A 14,883-nucleotide genomic window follows, 5' to 3' on the forward strand; every position below is an offset into this window, starting at 1 on the left:
TCCTTTATCTCAGTACTTTATTATGCTATGATGCTTAAAAAAATAAAGCGTAACTTCAATAACTATATTTTGAATTCTTTTTTCACAGTGAGAAAAATAAAACTATTACATGCAATTAATTCAACTTCAAACATATAAATACAAACACTCACCTTATAATTTTTTCAAAGAAACAATGTGTTACAGAGATAATAACAAATTCAAATTTTTTTCCAGAGAAGTCTATTTGACCAGGTAATCGAAAACATTGCTAGATGACTTCCAGTTGTTTGGCAGTAAGCTATTGTTACCAATCAATCGAAAGAAAAACTTTCAAATTCTTATTTTTAATCAATATATATATAAAATGTTCCCTCACTGGGTAGTGTTCCTTCACTGGTTGGTTTACCCTATATCGATTTATATTGTCTGCTTTGAAGCTTCAAATACAATAGATTGAAAGAACTGTACTAAAGAATTATTTAATTAATGACTCTTACGAATATTAGCATTTTTTCTGTTGAAAGAACCTTTTTTTTTCTTTCAATGTACCTAAATTATTTTATTATCGATTGCCTAAATAGAGTTCTATTTGCATTGTTGTTATTACCACAATTAAAATAAGCATACCACAATTAAAATAAGTGATTTTTCAACTGACTTTTTCATGATGGAAAATGTTATAAAACACATTGATCCATCTATTCCAACAGGAAATAGAGGACAATTTTAATTAAAGAAGCTATTTATCGAAAAATGTCTATATTAAGATATAATATGATATAATTAAGATATAATGCCTGCATTTCAACAACAGAACATATTACTCAAATCGGCATCTGGAAATGTACCTAACAACGAAAGAAAATCCACACTGTATGTCTGCTTGTTTTTACATGGCCACCTTTAATGACCAATCACATGCATGCAGCGTGAGGAAAAAATAAACCGAAAAGCAATACTTATGTTAAGTGATTTATAATTTATTTTTAACGATCAGTTTATGTCTAAAAATAAAGAATTAACTAAGCAAGGCAATCAACAGTCCACCTTTTCCAAAACATATAAAAAATTTAAACAATCTCTTATGCAGCCTGTCTATGGAAAGAACTCCCCTCGCCGTTTGTCTGGAGCAAAAGTGGTGACGAGGTTTAACAATTTCAATTAGGAGTGTTGGATCAATATTTAAGACAGGTTTGAAGAGAGAAAGGGAATCAGGGGAGAAAAAAGCACCCTCCTGTGATAAACTATATCTGCTATTTTCTGGCTTCCATTATTACTCTACTATTTTTTGGTTTCCTGCTATTTTCTGGTTATTGCACTATTAACTAGGGTATAACAGGGTGATATCTATTGGACTGATGAATAAGCGTTATGTGATGTCACGTATAGTAGAGACATGTTTTTTGTTGCTTTGTTATACTGACAAACTTGGTACAGGAAGTATAATTATATAGATATATGGAAGTATAGAAGTATAATTATATAGATATATGGAAGTATAGAAGTATAATTATATAGATAAACTGCTGTTTGTAGAAAATGCAACACCATGAAAGAATCATCAGAATCAAATGAAATTTAATGCAGAAACGACTTGTACTGATACAAATAAATGATGAAATTTTCAAAACAAAAGAAACAAATTAAGCGTCCGAAATCAGTATTTGGTGCAGCCACCACGCGCTGCAATAAGTGCTGCTATACGACGTGGCATGGAGTCAAACAGATGTTGAATATCTGCTTGAGGAAGAGAATTCCATATCGCTTGTATGCGCAACCAAAGTTCGTCTCTTTGGAAACTGCAGGACGCGGATCACGAGTGAGACGCCGACCAACCATATCCCACACGTGCTCAATAGGCGACATATCCGGCGAATAAGCAGGCCAAGGAAGAAGTTGCATGCGTTGTGCTGAACAGAAGTCTCTAACAGTCCGCGCAACATGTGGGCGTGCATTATCCTGCTGAAAGATAGCTCCAGGGATGCCTTGAAGGAAAGGAACGACTTCGGGCTGTAGCACTTCACGGACGTATCTGTTGCTATTGAGATTACCCTCAATTCGTATCAAATTGGATCGTCCATGATACGAAATCGCACCCCAGACCATAACTCCGGGTGTTCGACCACTATGTCGTTCAATAATACACTCAGGAAGGCAGCGTTGACCGGCATAACGTCTAACACGAACACGGCCATCATGGGTCCACAAATTGAAGCGTGATTCATCTGAAAAGACAACTTGGTGCCAATCAGCTCGCCAGTCTCTGTGCTCAAGAGCCCACTGCCGACGCAGCCGTCGATGATCCGCCGTGAGGGGAATCCTGTATAATGGCACCCTTGCACGCAATCCACGGCGCAGCAGACGACGACGAATTGACGAAGCCGACAATTGTACACCTGTAGCAGTAGACCAATGTGCTGCCAGCTGCCTGGAGGAAGCTGTGCGATCATTCACCGCCATGCGGAGCAGGTGTCGATCATCGCGCTCTGACGTCACCTTCTGTCGTCCAGTGCCTGTTTTTCGAGTTGTTCGGTGCTCGTCGGTCCACTGCTTCCAAACTCGCATCACTGTGGAACTGTTCCGCTGCATACGAGCTGCTATTGCGCGATAGGAAAATCCTCCTTCTCGAAGGCCGATTATCCTCCCTCGTTCAAACTCCGTAAGTTGCTTGAATTTCTTATTCTTCCGTCGTGGAGGCATACTCAGGTCTCACTAAACGTTTGCCACTAACAAATAATCATAGACTATTTTCAACGTCCCGCTACAGCACTTTATTTATACGCTTTCAGCATCAATTCAGAGGGCGCTGCGCGCGCCACGCACGCGCGATGGCTCTGAAACTTTATTAATTTGCATAATATCCTATAATTGACATTTGCTGCGAATTTCATTTGATTCTGATGATTCCTTCATGGTGTTGCATTTTCTACAAACAGCAGTTTATATGGAAGTATAATTATATAGATATAGATATATAATCAAAATCTATATATAAAGATAATCAAAATCTATATATCTGCTATATAATTACATATTTATACTTGTATTTTGTATTCATATTTATTATTATTATATATCACGTTGAATAACTTTCGTTCTAATGCGTTCGATTTTTACAAACTAAGTGTCAATCTTAATGGTTCCTGGGGGTGATCTCAAATATGTAAATTATTTAGTGCTAACTATTCAGTTACGAAATCGGACACAAAAACGTACTTTCTCTGAATAAACATGCTTTTTTTTAACATATTTGGATTCTTAACCTTCAAAATATAGGGGTTAGCTGCAATCTGGGAAAAATGGTGTTATTAGTTAGGTCAGGGGAGCGATTCAAAGTTTGGACCCTTTAATACTTTCACTTTTTGCGTTTTTAGTAATATTTTTAAAACTCAGTAAGTAATTCGAAAAAAAATTGCACCTACTTATAAAACCCATTTACCCAAAGATAATTTCATGCAAAAAAAATTTTTAAATAATTTATTTTTTATTTAATTTAATGGTGGATGAAAAAATTTTGAATTATGAGGTATAAATTTTTTATACCATATTAATCTACGTATTTTTTTATTGCAAAATTTAAAGTTCCAATAGTTTTTAGTTGATAGAAGCAGAGAAAAATGAAAATTAATTATTTAAAAAAAAATAATTTGGCAACAATGAAAAAATATTTAAATCTTGCGATTAGTATTTGAATGTGGTTAACTTATCAGGAAGTAGACCTACGCACGCGTAGAGTAAAATTTCATTCATATTTTTTTCGCTAATAACCGATTGCTAATCATTTTTTTTAATTATAAAATACGATATTTCTTTTTTTGTCGTCTAAAAATCTATTCATAATTTGATAAACAGCCTGGAATAACACATTTTATTGAATCAAAACATTTCATTCAATGAATAGTATTTTTATAAATGCATGTTTCTGATAAAATGCGATTATGCACCAGCTCCTTTTAATTTTATTTTTTAGCTTGTCCCTTCATTAACAACGTATGCATATATTTGGAATAATATGTTTATCAATTTCTACATTATATATTTTATAATTATTGATACGAATACGTAGTCATCGTTTTTAAGCATCTTAAAATTATAATTTGTTAACTACCCGTCTACTCGTGTTTTACAGAATTATTTTACCAACTATTTAATTAAATTTTTACATTTCTCGAAATCTTATTCTTTAAGCTACCACGTATATTATTTGTCATTAGTATACTAATCAATTATTTTAGTACTTTAAATTTTGTTTTTCTTTAAAGTAAAAATCCTTTTTAAATTATTGTCTAATTTTTATTAAAAGAAAACTTAGAATAATTGTTAGCTAGCTAAAAATTAAATCTTATCAAGAAATTAGAAATATTCTGCAAATCAAATTGATTCGATTCAGACTGTCTATTTACTTAAGCATACTTTTTTTCGAAAAATGAAGATCGTCTTTTTTATGGTTTCTTATTTATTTGAGTAATGAAAAGCAAATGCCTATGGGTGCACAGCAAAAAAAAAAAAAACATTTTGTTTCGTTTTTTAAATGAACAAAAAATTACGGACATACAATTTTATTTTAAAGTTCAAATTTATTCCCCTCATTTAACTTTAAGAAAGTTGCCCTTTTAAAAAGTATAATGTTGAAAAAATTTGCTTAAAAGGTTTTAAATATTATTTTTTAACTTTAGCACAATTCAAAAAAATATTGCATATCAGGAAAATGTTCGATATGCCTTATTTGTCATCTATTCAAAAACCGTGCTATTTTTAGAATCATCATCTCATAATGCCATTCGACTTTGAAATTTCAAATATAAAATGCAAAAATTAATACAAGAATGCGTAAGCTGGCTTTAACTAATAATAAAAAAAGGACAAAAGAAATTATCTCATGAGAGGAATGTCAAAGTTAAAAAAGTATTGTAAAAACAATTGTTCTCTTATTTAATTAGGGGTATTTTAAACTTACATTTTCCTTTTTTTAAATTTTTTAAATTATATCTTTTAATAAACTAATGAAATGAGTGTGTAAATAACATCCATTATTTTTACTGCAAACCAAGTTTACTTAGTATCATTCGCAAATCTTATGAAGTGCAAATTATAGGGCCCCCATATTGGGCAGTAGGATAGTTTATGTATGATTAATAGTTTTAAGAGTGGACTCATATAAGTAATTAGCTAATTTCTTTAAGAATTCTAAATTTAAAAATTGCTTGTTATTTCACAAATGTTACATCTAAAATTTCGAAATTAAATATTGAATGCTGTGGTTTTGTACATTGTTGGACATTTACTAAGGAATGTTGTTACTGGAATGTTGTAACATGTCAATTTTATCGAAAAGAAATATCCTGAATTTTACAAAATCAAATCTGCATCAAAATCGAAATCTTTTTCGGGTCCTCCAAATTTTTTTTGGATCTTATGTTTTTTCTTTCCCTTACCTAAGAGACTCGAACTGAGGTGTAAAAGTAATTAGCCCTACAACTCTTTATAAATTTATAATAACTTATGTAAATTTGGTTTTAGCTCAAAATTTTCATACTAATGACGTTAAAACAGTTTTTAAAAAATGTCAGATAGGGAGTTCAACGTTCAGATTCTAAAATCTTAAATGATTTATTAATAGATTCAAATTTTACTTTTAAAGGAGAGTAAAAAATTAAAAAAAAAACAATCTGTTTTCTTTGCCCAGAAAGCAGCCTCAAAAATTCTCCTCTTGGTGCGTTGCAACAGAGAAACACGTTTCGTAGTCTTGTCATTCATTTAATTTCTTTAAGGTTGTTTTTTATTGTTTCACCTTATGGCAAGGTAATTTGGCATATTTTTAAACTTTCACCATATATATAAATCTTTATTGCGACCCTATTTTTTCGAAATTTTTTCAAACCCCCCCCCCCCCGATTTCAAGGGTCAGGATTCCAAATATGTAAATAATATACATTTTTATTCAGAGAAAGTACGTTTTTGTGTATGATTTCGTTACTTGATTAATAGTTAGTTCTAATTAATGAGCATATTTGAAGTAACCCCCAGAACCATTAAGTTTGACAATTTGTTTGTGAAAATCCGATCATTAGAACGAAAGTTATTCAGGGTGATATCTTTTTTTCCAGACTGTTCAATCTGCATCATCTCTGATGATAAATTCTCGGGTAATGTGTCCACTTAATAATAATTACTTTTATTTTACAAGGAATAGAACGCATACCACCTCAACGATCCTCACCTCATGATGAAGGTGTAAAAAGGGCCACTTGCACCCCGGCCACCTGAAACGACTGAGACTCCATAACAGTATACGGCTTTAGTCTTTGTCCTAAGGGGAGTTCATTAAATAGACAAACTATAAAGTTGCTGTCTCGTTTCTACCTGTTCCCGTGATCCTTCGCACAGTGCACACATTCGTTTTTTTAAAATGTAAGTGTCGTTAATTTTGCAATAAATTTTTATTAAATTTTGTGATTTGAAATGCCGATTACCACATTTGTTCTCTTATAATTTTCTTTGCAATTTTTACAGAACAAGTTGTGGCCTTTTTGTCCTGATATGGAAGAGCGATGACGTTGATTTAGGTGCATAATGTGATAAACCATAATTCAGGTACGAATTTCATTCTCATGTTCCATGCTTAATTTTATGATTACCTGTTTCGATCAAAAATTAAATTCAATAATGATTCAAAAACAATTCTGTTTTTTTTTCTAGTTGCAGCAACACTATTTATAGTTTCCTTTTTTTTTGAAAAAAATAAAAGTAACTCTTAACGTTGCAACCTGCTCCTTTTGCTGGCTTTTTTCTTCTTCTCAAAATTGTAGATTTCAAAGCACAAGGTACACTACCGGTCAAAAGTTTGCGAAAATTTTTAAATCTGCAAAGAAAAGGCCTAAATTCAAATGTTCATAGAACTGCGAAAAATCATTCAAATGGCATGAAAATTTGATATGTTCTGAAGTGAACCCTCTACTGTTAGTTACATATGATCAAATTGCAATACTTTGTTTTTTGCGAACTGAATCCAGCTTTTCATGTGTACTTCTCTCGATTTTTGAGCATTCCACATATGCAGTCTTCTGGTCTATACATCTTCTATCAAAGAACTTTTTAATTTTTATGTTTCTATATTTTCAAATAATTAATATTTATCATAAAACAAATACTCTTATTCATTATTGTAATTATTATTGTTTATATTTATTGTTTATATTTATTGCTTACCTGTATTAGTTTTGTTGTGATATTTTTACTTTATATTAAATTAAATGAAAAAGTTATAACAATAATTACATAAATAATTCTAAAAAAATAATAACAATAGTATAAAAAATTTGCATTTTTATTAAACTATTTTATTTACAACAGGTCAAATATTTAACATATTCTTATTCGTATTTTGTAATTAAATAAATTAACATTTAAATCTTAGATTCATCGAACCATCCACCTTTTGCTTTTATTATAGCCTTACATATGCATAGCATTCGTTCTAATAAACCATTAATCACTTCAAGTGATATAGAGTTCCATTCCTGCTGTAAAATGTCCCATAACTGACTTCGATTCAAATATCAGAGCATCGTTTGCAAGAACAAACAAATTTTAGATGAAATGTGACATCTATGAGATATTGTTTTAATTATATTCATAATAAGTTCCTTGTAGTAACAATAATTACAAAAATAAATAAGAATATTTGTTTTATAATCAATATTAATTATTTGAAAATATAGAAAACATTAAAATTAAAAAGTTCTTTGGTCGAAGATGTATAGACCAAAGGACCGCAAATGTGGAATGCTTAAAAATCGAGAAAAGTACACATGTTTTTCAAAATTCTATAACTTCGTCAAAAAAAATCAAATCGATTTGAAATTTTGAGGACTTACATAAACTGTTCAAATAACTATTTTCTATTAACAGAAAGTACAAAAAAAGTTTTTTGCAAGTTTGGCAAGTGTTCAAACTTAACAACTTTTTTCACCATAGAAACAACTCATGATGAAAAGGTGGATTCAGTTCGCAAAAAACAAAGTATTGCAATTTGATCATATGTAACTAACTGTAAAGAGTTCACATTAGAACATATCAAATTTTCATGCCATTTGAATGATTTTTCGCAGTTCTATGAACATTTGAATTTAGAACTTTTTTTTGTAGATTTCAAAATTTTCGCAAACTTTTGACCGGTAGTGTACATATTTTCTTAAACACAATCTTTTTCATTTTCATTAATTTAAAAAAAAGCTTTTTTTTTGTCCAAATAATTATTCGAAAAAAAAAATCATTTATAAAACTGCGTTGCTTTTATGACAATTCTACCAGTGACACTTACAAACAGAAAAATTTTCTGGCAATTTTTAAAATGTTTTAAATTTTAATAAAAATTACAGGAAATCGGTAACTTTAATTTGATTACCAAAAAATTGGCCAACACAAGATTTCGTTGTTTTTTGACAAAATATTCGAAAGTTTGAATTTAATATCGAATTTAGAAAATCGATATCACAATAAATACTTCGTTATCTCTCCACAAAAAAGGTATAATAATATTTAAGAACTATAATAATTAATATATTAAAAGATATAATAATAATATTCAAAATCAATTTTAGCTGAACGAAAGAAATAAAAACAGAAATTTAAATTTTGCCTCCAAATTTAAGCCCAGCTCACGACATCGTTAACTCACATAACATATTCGCTTTCCCATTTGTCAAAAAAGTTTTGGATTGAAAATTTTTTAACTGAGCTAGAAAACTCTTTATTTTTACTTTCAAAAAATAGCCCGGGATAGGAAATTATTAACGCATATTAATTTGAATAAAATTTTTGTTGTCCCATCCGCAAAATGATCTTGCCTAACAAGAGCAAACTACAAAACGTTTTGTCGTTGAAATGACAAATTTGAATTTTGCCTTCAAATGTTAGTCCCCATGGTAGTAAACCTTTATCCGCGTCTTCAAAATTTTCATCCATTGTAAGCATTTGTTAGCAGGGTAGCAATAGCAGTCGGTCTTTTCTAAAAAGTTCCAAGGATTTAATTTTATGTAAAAAAAACAGTCTTTAATTTAAAAGCAAACTTTTATTGGCTTATTTTTCTTTTTTTTTTTACCTTATTGTTCGAAAACTAAGCGTATAAACACATTTTCTATTGCATTTAAATTGAATTTATTGATTACTATTCATTAAAAGCTATAAATAAAAAAATTCATGTCATAATAATGCACCAGACGTCCCAATGTTGCCTGTTAGAATAATATGTTATAATAGATACTGCGACAGAAACAATCACTTATTTACCTACTACAAGTTGTATAATGATACAATGATAAAAAAAATATTTTCATGTCTTCAAGCTTCAGAATTTTTTTTTAATTGAAGGAAAACTTGTTTATTCGAAATGTGTGAATAATTTAAGTTTTTATTCATTTATATACATCAAGTACAGTGCTCAAAAAAATATTGCATCACTCTGAACAACTTTTTCTCCCAATGATCGGATTTTGAACAGATTTGTACACACGATATTTTAAGTTACATAATCAGACACGAAAACGTACTTTCTTTGAATAAGCGTACCTTTTTTTTTTTTTAACGGATTTGAATTTCTGACCCTCAAAAATACAGTGGGGGGCAGCAATATTCCGCAATATTAAAATAAATTAATAATAAGATTGTACTATTAGAAATTTTTACTGCGCAAATAAATTTTAGTTATAAGGATATTTAACTACGCAATTTTTTTTTAAATTTCTAGCTGAAGTTATTAACTTTTATTTCTTAATGGTACTTAGCACAAATAGTTAAAATGTTAGTAATATCAGGGGTCTGTTTAGAAGAAATTTGGGTCCGTTAACGGACCCTTCACAAAATATCTTTTCACGAAAACGGACCCTTCACAAAATATTTGAACTTAAAAACGGACCCTTCACAAAATGATTTTTCTTTTAATCGGACCCTTCACAAATTTGTTTATCTTCATTATTGTTTTCTTAATTGAATAAACCCTTCCCAGGGCAGAAAACAAGAAAGATGGATGTAAACGATTTAAGTTTTGTCTTCGGCAGACGATTCTTCCATTATTCGTCCGAAATGAATATTCTGTGTTCAGCAGTATAGGCTAAATATCAAATATTTGTAAGTTGCATCTCTAATTTAGAAGCCGCAAATGTTGTTTATTTTTGAAAATTTAATTTTTTTCATTATAATTTTACACTGCTGAGCATAATCTTGTATCTATTTACAATTTAAAAACTCTTTGAAAAAGTTTTTTGCAATAACCGGACCCTATTTGCACAAATTCATGAAAGCAGGACCCTGGTTGAAAGAATGTGAGTAATTTTTTCATAATTTCACAAAAACCCGACCTTTCACAAAATGTCTGGACAGACCCCTGAATATATAGCGATGCTTTTTTGTTGTTGCTGCAATTGATCCGATTTACTTTAAAATCAGCCTAAAACCACTCATTACATATTATATACATATTACATAAAAAACATATTACAGTTGTGTCCTAATCCATACTGGCAGTTGATTCACATTGCTCCTGATTAAACATTTTTCAAAAATTGTGCTGAATCTTTTTATCACGAATTTTCTATAAAACTCTGTTAAAAATACTAATAAGAATACATTTGGTTGCAAAAGTTTGGAAATGGATTATTATAATTTCAAGCAGTTTAAAATTTACTTCTGTTTCCCCTATAAACTAACGATTTTCAAATCATGCCATGTAATGTACAGTGCCCTGAAAAAATATATATCACCCTGAATAACTTCCGTTCCAATTATCTGATTCGTTTCTCAATCTTAATGGTTCCCATGGGGTGACCTCAAATATACTAATTATTTAGTGATAACTATTAATAAAGTAACGAAATTGGACACAAAAACGTACTTTCTCTGAATATACATATTTTTTTTTACATATTTCGATTCTTAACCTTCATTACATAGGGGGTATGGTCCCCATAGTTTCCTGGAGAAAATATGGTCCCCATAGTTTCGTCAGGAGAGCAATCCGCAGTTCAGACACCTTAATGTTAATTTCACTTTTTGCGTTTTTAGTCATATTTTTAAACTAATTAATCAATTTAAAAAATTACACGCGCTCATTAAACCCGTTTACCAAAAGTTAATTTCATGCAAAGAGTAAATTTAAATAATTATTTATTATTTTTTATTATTTAATTTGATTGTGGGTGAAAAAATTTTGAACTATTAGGTGTAGATGTTTTTCTAAAACCATATTTATCTACATATTTTTCCATTGAAAAATATAAAATTACATATGTTTTTACTTAGTAGTAGCAGAGAAAAATTAATTATTATAAAAAAAATAATTTTTGCGACAACAAAGAAATATTTAAAGGGGACAATTAAATGTGGTTAACTTAAAAAGAATTTGACTTACACACGAGTAGCGTAAAGTTTTCTTTCTTATTACTTTTTTGCTAATAACAGATTCCTAATTATTTTTTTTCAATTATAAAATACGATGTTTCCTTTTAGTTTTTTTAAAAATTGATTCGCGAATTTTTAAAGGGATTTGAATAATACTTTTTATTGAATAAAAAACATTTTATTCGAGGAATGTCTAGTTTTCTAAAAGCATATTTCTGATAGAATGTAATTATACATCACCTTTTTTCTAATTTGGTTTTTTAGTTTGTTCTTTTAATTACTGATACAATTTCAATAATGTACATACGTATGCATAGATATGGTCAATGCATACTTAATTATTAATACGAATACGTAGTCAAAATTTTTAAGCACTTTAAAATTTCTCAACATCTTATATATTGTCCTAATTACCTGTCCACGCTTGTTTCGCAGAACTATTTTACCAACTATATAATTAAATGTTAAAATTTCTGTAAATCTTATTCCTTACACTACCACGTATATTATTTTCTCAATAATTCATTAAAAAATTTGTTTTAGTACTTTAATTTAGGTTTTGCCTTTAAAGTAAAAATTCTTTTTAAATTATTGTCAAGATTTTATGAAAAGAAAATTTAAAATTATTGCCATCTAGCTGAGAATTAAATCTTGTTAAGAAATTCAAAAACATTCTGCTGTTTCAGTTTATTCGATGCAAAACAGCTGATTATTTACTAAGCATACTATTTTTTTAAAAATGAGGATATTTATTGATTGTTTTTTTATTGTTTCATATTTATTTAAGTAATGAAAAGTAAATGCAGATATGTGCACAGCAAAAAAATTCAACATATTGCTTTGTTTTTTAAATGAACAAAAATAATGGACATGCAATTTTATAATTGACGTTTAAACTTATCTTCTCCCGCTATCTTTTAGAAAGTTTCCCTTTTAAAAAGGTTAATGTTGAAAAAATTTGCTTAAAAAAGCTGTTAATATTATTTCCCAACTTTATCACAGTTCAAAAAAAATATTGTTATATCAGAAAAAGGCTCACTATGCCTTATTTTATTAAAGAGCAAATATTAAAAATAGAAAACCGTGCTATTTTTAGAATCATCATCTCAAACAATTGCTCTTTTTCTAACTATAGAATTCCCTTAATATTAAAATAAGATAGATTAAGAGATTTTTGGATAACAAATAATTTTGTAGCTGTAATAAATATGTTCAACAAATAGTATTGATATACTTTTTTTTGGAAATTATAAATAGAAAAGGTTCTTTTATTTTGCCGTTAAGAGACAAGAATGTTAATGTTTCTTTTATGCTGAATTTATAGAAGAATTTTAGAATTTGTGACTTAATAATGATTTAATTAACCCCAGAATTGAAATCTGTTTGGACATAACATTTAATTGCTTGAAACAGTTAGAAACAATTAAACTTATTAAAATTATTAGAAATTAAACTGATCCCTTTATTTTGTTAAGAGAGGCAGGAAAGATGAAGAAAAATAGTGAAAACCCCCATCATACTTACTATTCATACTCGAGTATCATATCTTGAGTATCAATCACATAACTTGAGTAATATAAGCAAAAAATAATAATAAAATAAAGGGATAATTGAAATACGTCCTTAAGTATACACTAAAACATTTCAACAATAGATTTTGGATCGATGAATAAAAAATATATTTTGCAAGAATTTCGAATAAGGCGGAGACGTTAAATTGTTCGAAATAATTACCTTCGTAACTACTTAATTTTGATTCCAGAGGAGAGGGGTCATTCCAATTTTGAAATTTCAGTTATAGACGGAATTGTTCAACATTCTAAAAAAATGTTTTTCAGAGCATCAGTCAAAAATAAATAAATAATTAAATAAGAAATAAAAATGCATTGCTTTGATTTTTTTTAGAAAGTCGTGTCGAATTATGTATTCTTTTGCATTTTTTTTTCAATCTAAGAGCCATAACCATTATTTAACGTAAAACTAATTTTAATATCGCTTAAATTATTTTGATTTAATATGCTGTGTTACTAAATGAATAATAACTAAAGCGAGAACATAAAAAGTTTCTTATCTTCAAAAAAATATGAAAATTTGAATATAAGTTGACATGTTTTGAGTGCACAAAAATCCACGTTACGAGTCATTGTGCTCGACTTCGCGTGCAGGTCTTCGGGCTACCGAAGCGGGGGTGCCATCCCCTCCGCAGAGGATCAAAATTGTGTTAGCATGTCTTCGGATCATCCTCAGGGATGTTTCCCAGACAATCGCCAATAGCCCATTGTGCAGCTCTAGTGCGACGTAAATGAACAACAACAACAACAGCGAGTCATTAACGTCTAGCGAGCCCTAAGAATGGCAACGTTTGAAGCAATAGTTGAGCTCGTTCAAAAATAGGCACCGATTTTTAAGACTTCGCAGACGTGATTGAAGAAAACTAAAGGGATTGAAATAAAAAACATAAAGTGAATGAATAAAAAATGCCTACGGAAAATAGAAAATAAAAGTGAAAAAAAAAACCCTGGCAACAGAGAGTGAAACAGAGAATGAATTCCTTTCCAGTGCAGCCTTGGCTATATTTCTTCATAATCGTCATTGAACAGCAGACCCAAATTTGAATTTGGGGCTACCAATATTCAACTCCCCGTAGCCTTGTAATTTTGAACCCAGTACAGACGACAAGGGAAATCCTGGATCAAGCATTGGGGAAAATTTGCCTTAGTGGAGAACCTTTTTGATTGAACTAACCCGCATTTACGTTACATGGAGAGGAAAACCAAGAAAACCTCCCATGGTTAGCATTGCCGCAATGGGACTCTAGCACATGATCTGTCTACCACTGAGGATATTTTATGTCAGCACTGTGGTTGGATGCGAAATTCGTATCGACCAGCCATAGCTGGAATTCGAACCCAATTAACCTCAGTGGAAGGCGAACGATCTATCCCCTGAGCCATCACGGCTCTACCTTGGCTATATTGTTTAAATTAGACGCGTTGTAAAATTTTGATTAAAGAAACATGGTCGATAAGTCTCTTTTAAAAAGTGCGATAAAGCTGTTGCTTCACATTCTTTGCATCTTGGGGATAATTTTAATCTCGATAATGCTAAACTTCTGACCACCCTATTCACATAAACTCATCTTGATACCCGGGAATCTTGTTTATTCATCTGCATGCCATTGTTAACGATAATCTATCCATGGCAAGTAGACGTGCATTTTGCCCTGATTCGCCTTTCGCGGCTATTGCGGTTTTTCTAACTTTCTTTTTGTTTTTATTTAGTTTTTTGTTTTCTATTTCACTCTTGGAGTTCTACGGTTTTTCCAGCGTTATTTTCCACTTTTTTTCGCATTGGAAACTTCACAGTTCTCATGTCCCTTTTTTTTCTCATTCACGTCATGCGAATCTTAAAAATGGGCGTTTATTTTCTTTATATTTTTTGATGCCAATGAAATCTTTACCATCTAGTTACAGTTACATCATCCGTTACGTTTTGGATCTTTCT

At 30.2% G+C, this 14,883-nt stretch overlaps 1 long non-coding RNA gene across 1 annotated transcript in view; it reads left to right on the forward strand.

Moving 5' to 3' along the window:
- Positions 1 to 14,883, forward strand: part of LOC147816673 (uncharacterized) — a 96,361-nt gene that overhangs the window by 49,532 nt on the left and 31,946 nt on the right. The window contains exons 6-7 of the long non-coding RNA XR_015428716.1: positions 6,170 to 6,393; positions 6,496 to 6,576. This is a non-coding gene — a long non-coding RNA (uncharacterized LOC147816673). The remainder of the gene's footprint in view (positions 1 to 6,169; positions 6,394 to 6,495; positions 6,577 to 14,883) is intronic.

Source organism: Parasteatoda tepidariorum, chromosome 1 (genome assembly GCF_982258835.1).
Source record: "Parasteatoda tepidariorum strain Cologne lab strain chromosome 1, Ptep-v5.0, whole genome shotgun sequence".
Taxonomy (NCBI): domain Eukaryota; kingdom Metazoa; phylum Arthropoda; class Arachnida; order Araneae; family Theridiidae; genus Parasteatoda; species Parasteatoda tepidariorum.